At 32.6% G+C, this 8,327-nt stretch overlaps 1 protein-coding gene across 1 annotated transcript in view; it reads right to left on the bottom strand.

Annotated features, from left to right (window-relative positions):
* LOC140858814 (uncharacterized) overlaps nt 1–8,327 on the bottom strand; it is a 48,305-nt gene that overhangs the window by 22,200 nt on the left and 17,778 nt on the right. The gene's annotated exons all lie outside the window — the stretch shown is intronic.

The raw sequence follows: 8,327 nt of genomic DNA, 5'->3' as shown, positions 1-8,327 counted from the left end.
GGTCCACCGTTCTCTGTGAAACCCTCTCAAAGCAAGATGCTTCTTGGGCACCATAGATCCAACATCCTCCTCGATTTGCAATTTATTAGGGGTTCTAAGGAATGGATTTAGGGTTCTAAGGGGTTTATCGGTGGGACAGCTCAAAATAAACAAGAAACTAACAAAAGTGCTCCCATAGAAAATCTCACTAAAAAATAGGATTTCTGACAACTGAGTCGACTTAGACTCATTTTGAGTCGGGTCAATGATGGGTCGACTAGATTTTTCATTAGTCAACTCAAAACTTAGTCAACTCAAAAAATGGGTTTGCTGGCTCAGTCTGGAACAAACCTAAACTATCTAGATTTCAAGGCCAAGAATGATGTAATTTAAACATGTCTTTTCTAATGAAATTAAAACATGAATAATTCAAAAAAATCCATCAAACAAAAAGCATTCATTTTAGTACATTCAACAAATCAACAACTATGATCAAACAAGCCAATTGCTTTCTTATTGCATAAAATCTTTCTTCATTTAATGGCTTAGTAAAAATATCTACAATTTGACTTTCAGTTGGCACAAATTTAAGAGTTATGTTATTATTTTGCACACGATCCCTAATAAAATGATGTCTAACTTCTATATATTTTGCTGTTGAATGTAATATGGGATTCTTAGTTAAGTTTATGATACTTATGCTGTCACATTGAATAGGAATATTATTACAAGTAATACCATAGTCCTCTAGTTGTTGTTTGATCCACAATAATTGAGCACAACAACTCCTAGCGGCAATATATTCGACTTCCACCATAGATAAAACTATTGAATTTTATTTCTTGCTAAATCACAAGATCAAATTTACTTCTAAAAATTGATAAATACCACTTGTACTCTTCCTATCTAAGTAACAACCAGCAAAATCTGAATCACTATATCCAATTAAGTCAAATGAGGATAGTTTTGAATACCATAAGCCTAAATCTTGAGTGTTTATTAAATACTTAAAGATTTTTTTAAATGTAACTACATGAGATTCTTTAGGATTTGATTGATAACGTGCACATATGCATACGCTAAACATTATATCCGACCTACTTATAGTTAAATAAAATAAGGATCCAATCATACCTTGATATTGCTTGGGATCTACTACTTTTTTTTTTGATCTTGATCAAGCTTGCAACTTGTGCTCATAGGAGTGCCACTTCCTCTGAAATTCTCCATCTCAAATTTTCTTAATATTTTCTTGATGTATTTGCTTTAGTTGATGAAGATCCCCTCATTTGATTGCTTGATCTGGAGTTCGAAGAAGAAGTTCAGCTCTCCCATCATATTCATCTCGAACTTTCCCTGCAAAGTCTAGTAAAATCTCTACCCAAGACTTCATTAGTAGCACCAAATACAATGTCATCAATATATAGTTGCACAATCAATAAATCATTTGATTTTCTTTTTATGAATAATGTTTTATCTACATTGTCTCTTTTAAAATTATTGTTTAGCAAGAACTTAATCTATCATGCCAAGCCCTAGGTGCTTGTTTTAATCCATATAAGGCTTTCTTAAGTTTGTATACATGATTAGATAATTTTTGATTTTCAAAACCTAGAGGCTATTCCACATAAACTTCATCCTCAATTAATCTATTTAAGAAAATACTCTGTACATCCATTTGAAAGAGTTTAAAATTCATAAAGCAAGCAAATGCTAAGAGCAATCTAATTGCTTCAAGTCTAGCTACGGGTACAAAAGATTCATCGAAATCGATTCTCTCTTCTTAATTATATCCTTGTGCAACCAACCTAGCCTTGTTTCTAATTACATTGCCCTTCTCATCAAGTTTATTCCTAAAAGCCCATTTAGTTTCAATTACTAAAAAGTTTTTAGGTCATTCAACTACTTTTCAAACTTTGTTTCTTTCAAATTGGTTGAACTCTTCTTGTATTGCTAATATCCAATTAGGATGTTTTTCAGTTTCTATTATATTTTTAAGTTCTAAATATGATACAAATGCAAAGTGATTTATAGCTTTTCTAAGTGATGCTCTAGTTTTAACACCATAAGATGGATCACCTATTATTAATTTCTTAGAGTGATTGTGATCATACCTCCATTCTTTTGATAAATTGGACATACCTTATTCATCTTAGGGTTGTGGCACATGTTCTTCAATATCTTGCTCTTCCTCTCCTTTTTCTTAAGAGGGAGTGTCTTCAAGTGCCATATCTTTCAACTCCTTTTCAAGATTACATTCATTTACATCATACTTTTCTTTTCTTACTTTAAGAGAGTTAGTTTCATCAAAAATAACATGCATCGATTCTTCTACAATCAATATTCTTTTGTTAAATACTCTAAATTCTCTACTATTAGATGAATAACTTAAAAAAATACCTTCATCTGATTTTACATCAAATTTACCTAGTTCATCTTTACCATTTATTAAAATGAAATATCTATATCTAAAAACTTTAAAATATGAAACATTAGTCTTCTTTTCTTTATAAACTTCATATGGAGTTTTCTTTAAAATAGGTTTAATTAATGCTCTATTTAGCACATAGCATGCAGTGTTAATAGCTTTCGTCCAAAAATATTTTGGAAGGTTGCTTTCACAAAGCATGATCCATGCCATTTCAATTAAAGTTTTATTTTTTCTTTCTACCATCCTATTTTGTTAAGGTATTCTAGGTACAGAAAAATTATGATTAATTTCATTTTTAGAATAAAAATTCTCAAACCTATGATTTTCAAATTTGGTACCATGATCACTTTTTATTTTCAAAATACTACATTCTTTTTCACTTGTTATTTTGTTAAATAAATCAACAAACATATTAAAAGCTTCATCTTTATGTGCTAAGAATAGTACCCAAGTGAATCTAAAAAAATCATCAATTATGACAAAACCAAATCTTTTTCCTCCAAAACTAGTGGTTGAGATAGGTCCAAACAAATCCATATGAAGTAATTCTAGTGGTCTAGTTGTTGAGACAATATTCTTAGATTTAAGATTTAGTTTGTTTACCAAGTTGTCATACTTTGCAAATTTTATTCTTTTCAAAATTTATCTTAGGTAAATCTTTTACTAAGTCAAGTTTAATTAATCTTGCCAAAGAGTCCATGCTTGCATAACCTAATCTATTATGCCAAATCCAACTAGATTTATTTACTTTAGCATTCATAGCAACAAAACATTCAATATTTTTATTTTTAAGTTCATCAAAATCAATAATATAAACATTGTCATATCTCTTTCCTATGAATTTAAAGCTATCATCAAATGAACTAGTTACAATGCAATGAGATGATTTAAATGAAACATTAAAGCCTCTATCACAAAGTTAACTTATGCTAAGCAAATTATGCTTTAAACCTTCAATTAATAATATATTTTCCATACTAGTGGAGGGTGTTATCAAGATATTATCGAGATCAATGATCTTTCCTTCACCATTGTCTCCAAAAATCACCACACCTCTATCTTTAGCTTCAAGAGAGATAAATTGTGATTTATTTCCCATCATTTGCCTCGAGCATCCGCTATCAAGGTACCATCTTTTTTTAGCTCTCACGGATGTCAAGCACATCTACACAAGCAATCAAGTAGATTTAGGTATCTAAACTAACTTAGGTCCTTTAAGGTTAGCACAAATGGTTCCTTTTGAAATCTAAATTTATTTTATCTTTGGTTTACTTGAATTAGAGATTTTACTTGCATTAATTATTTTACATTCTATAAATTTATGTCCAATCTTATTATATCTATAACAAGTAATATTCCTACCATGATTTTGAGATTATGTAAATATATTTTTTAAAAATTTTTACTTCCTTAATGGATTATATCCTATACTGGCTTTATCAAAAATCATCTTTTGTTGTTCAATTAACATTTACAAATTTTAAAAACTTAGTGTAAATTTATCTATTATAGATTTTAATTTATTTACTTTTTCTTGTAAGGATTCATTCTTTTTAGTTGATTCATCTAGTTTACTTTATAATTCCTTCATGTTTTCCTCTGCTTTAGCTTTATCTTTACTTAAGGATTGATTCTCTTTCTTAAGTTCTTTATTTTTATGAGATAACTTCTTAAAATTATAAAGTCATTGAAACTATCATACAGTTCTTCAAATATAAATTTGGAAATTGAATCATCATCATTTCCCTCATCGTTTGGTGCCATAAGAAAAAGATTTGTCTTTTCTTCTTTTTGACATTCTTCCTGACTTGAAGAAGAATCATCATCATTGCTCCATGTTGCTTTTAGTACTTTTTTTTTGGCTTCTTGAAGCTTTTCTTCTATAATGGGCAATCTATCCTTGGAGCTTTTCTTCAACAATGGCAATCCATCCGGAAATATCCGGGTTTCGTGCACTTATAGCAAAGAGGTTATTCTTTTTCTTTTTCTTTGCTACCTTCTCTCTTGTATATTTTTTTCTTGGTTCAAACTTCTTTCTTCTCCTCATGAATTTCTTGAACCTTCTTGTTATCATTGCCATCTCTTCATCATCCTCCGAATCTTCTTCGGAATCACTATTTTCATCATGGATGGTAGCTGCTTTGAAGGCAATGCTCTTCTTTTTCTTTACCTCTTCTTCCTTCCCTTGGTTCATATTCAAATCATGAGTCATGAGTGAACCGATGAGCTCCTCCAATGCTAGCTTGTTTAGGTCCTTTGTCTCTTAAATGGCAGTAACCTTTGGCTTCCAATTCTTTGGCAAAGACCTAAAAATTTTTCAAACTACATCACTATTAGTATAGTCTCATTCGAGACTCTTTAAACCATTTAAAATATTGGTGAATCATGTGAATATTTTGGTGATAGTTTTATGTGGTTTCATTTTAAATAGCTCATATTTATGTACTAACATATTTATCTTTGATTCCTTTACTTGACTAGTACCCTCATGGATGACTTCAAGTCTATCCCAAATCTCTTTGGCAGATAAATATGTTGATATCCTAGTGAATTTATTAATATCCAAAGCATAATATAAAATATTCATTGCTTTAGTATTGAGCTAGGCTTGCTTTTTGTCATATTCATCCCAATATTTTTCAGACTTAGAGATGGACATGCCATCAACCATGATTGTGGGTGTGTGTGGGCCTGTCATTATGACATTCCACATATCATAATCTTGTGCTTGGATGAAAGTTTTCATTCTTGCTTTTCAATAGATATAATTGGCCTCATCGAAAAGCAGAGGTCTATTGGTTGATTGCCTCTCAACCAATGAAGTCCTAATTGGGGTTGCCGTAGTATCTTTAGCTCAAAAAGATGAGTAACAAGTGAGCACCTGCTCTGATACTACTTATTGTATAAGGATGGCTATCCAAGAGGAGAGATGAATTGGATATTTAAAAATTTAAAAGATAATTATGGTGAATTTGCTAAAAAGTGCTTAGTGAGATAAATTAAAACATAAGTAATGATTGAGAATAGTAAAGAAATAGGCACACAATCACAAACATTATGATTTTATAGTGATTCGGTGCCAAACTCAATATCTGTTAGAACCTGGCACCGCTTTGATAGTAGCCATGGACCGATGTCTTGCGTGGAACCTGGGTGCTAATCTAGAAAATCTACAAAAGGGAACAAGGAGAACATGGAAGCCTGAATTGGATGACATATTTTTTTGGTGTGAAACCCTAGCTGGAGATTAGGGATGTGAGAGAGAGAGAGAGGCGGCTAGCATTTCAGGAAAAAAAGTTCTATATTTATTTTTTTCATTCTTGGTATTACAATGATCTGTATATATACCAATTACAATGGGTTCAACAATCCAAGTCTAAAAGACTCCATAGACTAACCCATACATCTCATGAACTTAATTCTAGTCCACACTCTGAGTTAGCCTCCTTAAGACCTCTCAAACCAAACCTTAATACCCCTAGGATCAAAACCCGATCCTAGATCCAAACAGAAAATCCATCTCGCAGTCAGTCTACGCTTGAGTCAACTCAGGCTAGGATTGAGTCGACTCACCTAAGACTGAGTCGACTCAAACTGGTGCTGAGTTGACTCTCCTAGTGGCATCCACAGTTTTTCGAAACCCTTCTTTCTATTCTCTTGAGACATAATCGATCCAGATTGGGACTAAATCGACTCACCTTCAACTTAGTTGATCCAGTCTCAGTCTGAGTCGACTAAGATATTGAAACTATCCTTGATGTGGACACCAATCACTGTGATTCATTATAGCTCGATTATTGATAGAGCCCTTTATTTTGAGTCATGTAATTTTTATTTTTGAGTCCTATAATGGGATTGCAATCGGATCCTTAAATTGGGTTAATTGAGTCCTAGTAGAATCAATCATTTGGAGGAGTTTCATGTCAGCCATTTAAGGAGTTTCATGTCAGTTCGAATCAGCCACTTGGAGGAATTCAAATCGATTATTTAGGAAGAGTCCTCATGAGGCACACCACATGATCGTGCATCCGGATTTCTTCTCGTGCAAGGGAGTTAAGATCTTCATGGTAGCAAAAATTGATGCACAGAACTTAGAAAACCAAATAGATTAATTTTAACCTCTGAACATGTGCACAAAACTTGAAGAATTGAATGCCATGGAGAACCGAACGCCATCCGGATTGACGCAGCCCATCTCCAATGCCCTCCTCATGCAAATCCTGGGATCACACATTCTTTCTGTTTAGGTTGTTAGAATTTTCTTTTAAAAAGGAGAATAGAGGGTCTTGTAATCAACAAATGATTGAGAAATAAAATTTTGCTTTTCCTAATTCTCTATGTGCTCTCTTCTTTCTTCCCCTCTTAGTCTACTAATCTCCCTTTTTTCTTTTCCTGTTTTCCTTCTCTTCCTCCCATCCTTCTTCCTCTCTCTCCCATCTCTCTTCTAAAATCTCCCTCAAGGCTTGAAGATTGAAGGATGAAGAATTCTCGGCAATCCACCCATCCCCAAGATCCAATTTCAGTGCCTATAATTTTCTATTCTCCCAAATCCCCCACCTTTCTTTCATGATTGCTGATTTATTTCTATTGCTCTAGGCAATTCTTTGCATGCTTGGATCGGATCTCTGTGATCTTGGACAATGGAAGGATTTGCTACCAACCGTGGCCTGATCTGACATCCAATTCCTCCATCATCCAGAAATCTTAGTCGGCATGTTTGTGAGATCTTTTGCTTCTAAAATATATTTCTAAGTAGATCGTTATTGTAAAGAGTTAGATCCTTATTTTTTTGATAATTAGATCTAAAATTTTTTATTGTGATCTGATGCCCTAATCATGGATGGTTTCTCAATCATTTATGATCTGAATCTAGATCTAGGGGCTGATCAACATGCATGTATATCAATAGTCTTTTTCAATTTTAGTATAATCATCTCCATAGTTTTTGATTTGCTGGTTATCTATTAATTGTGAATAAATATGATTGCTTACTTTCTCTAGATCTAAATTATTCCACATTAGTTTGATATCAGAGCATGGGTAGATTAGGGCTAGAGTTTTGCCTTTAGGTAGTTTTCTGCATCAAAACCTAACTGGTATCCTGTACAGTTTTCGAAAAAATTATGATTTCTATTCCCAAAGACTTCAGAAAATTTTTAAATTTCTTGTGTAGGTTCTAGACTTGATTGGTAAGTGGGGTTTTAAATTTCAAAGGAATCTAAAATCATTTGATTCCCAAAAACCCATTTGAAAGAAATCCTACATGTCCTGACTTCTGCACCTGAAATCTATTCAGAAAAATATTTATGCACCCTTGGAAGAAATAATATTTTCCATTCATAGGAGTCAGAAATTTATGAAATTTGATGATTTGAAAACTAGATTTGATAATGAAGATTTTCACAAGTGGAGATCTAGAAAACAAATCTGGGATTGGTGCTTAATTTTTTTGTTAGTTAGAGATCAGTGCACAGAATTCTGAGACCTATTTCGCAAAATAGAATTTCTGGAGTCTAAAATTTCCTACACTTAGGAAGAACTTTAAGGGTTGATTAGAGTGTCAATTTCATTTCATGTTTGTTTGAAGTTCATAATTTCAGTAATTTAGTTTCATTTTCTGGTTTGACAATTTAGTTGGTACTGTTTTATTTTATTTTGGAATCAATGTATGCATTTTGTTTGCATCTGTAAGCTATCCTAAGGGCACTTCCATTATAAGATAAGGAAAGGATTTCATCATCTTTTCTTGGCCCAAAAATCACCAACCTTATGTGTATTGACCCAAGCCTAAGCTAAAATCGATTAGACATTAAAAGAATGGGATTAAAACAAGTCAAGTTCAGTTGCCACGAAGAGTCTTAGAGCGAGTTTGGTCTACAGTTGACTCCGTAAGCTGGTGTCTAAGGCTAGAGGTATA

Source organism: Elaeis guineensis, chromosome 6 (assembly GCF_000442705.2).
Source record: "Elaeis guineensis isolate ETL-2024a chromosome 6, EG11, whole genome shotgun sequence".
NCBI lineage: Eukaryota > Viridiplantae > Streptophyta > Magnoliopsida > Arecales > Arecaceae > Elaeis > Elaeis guineensis.
This window is presented reverse-complemented; position numbering and strand designations above follow the sequence as displayed.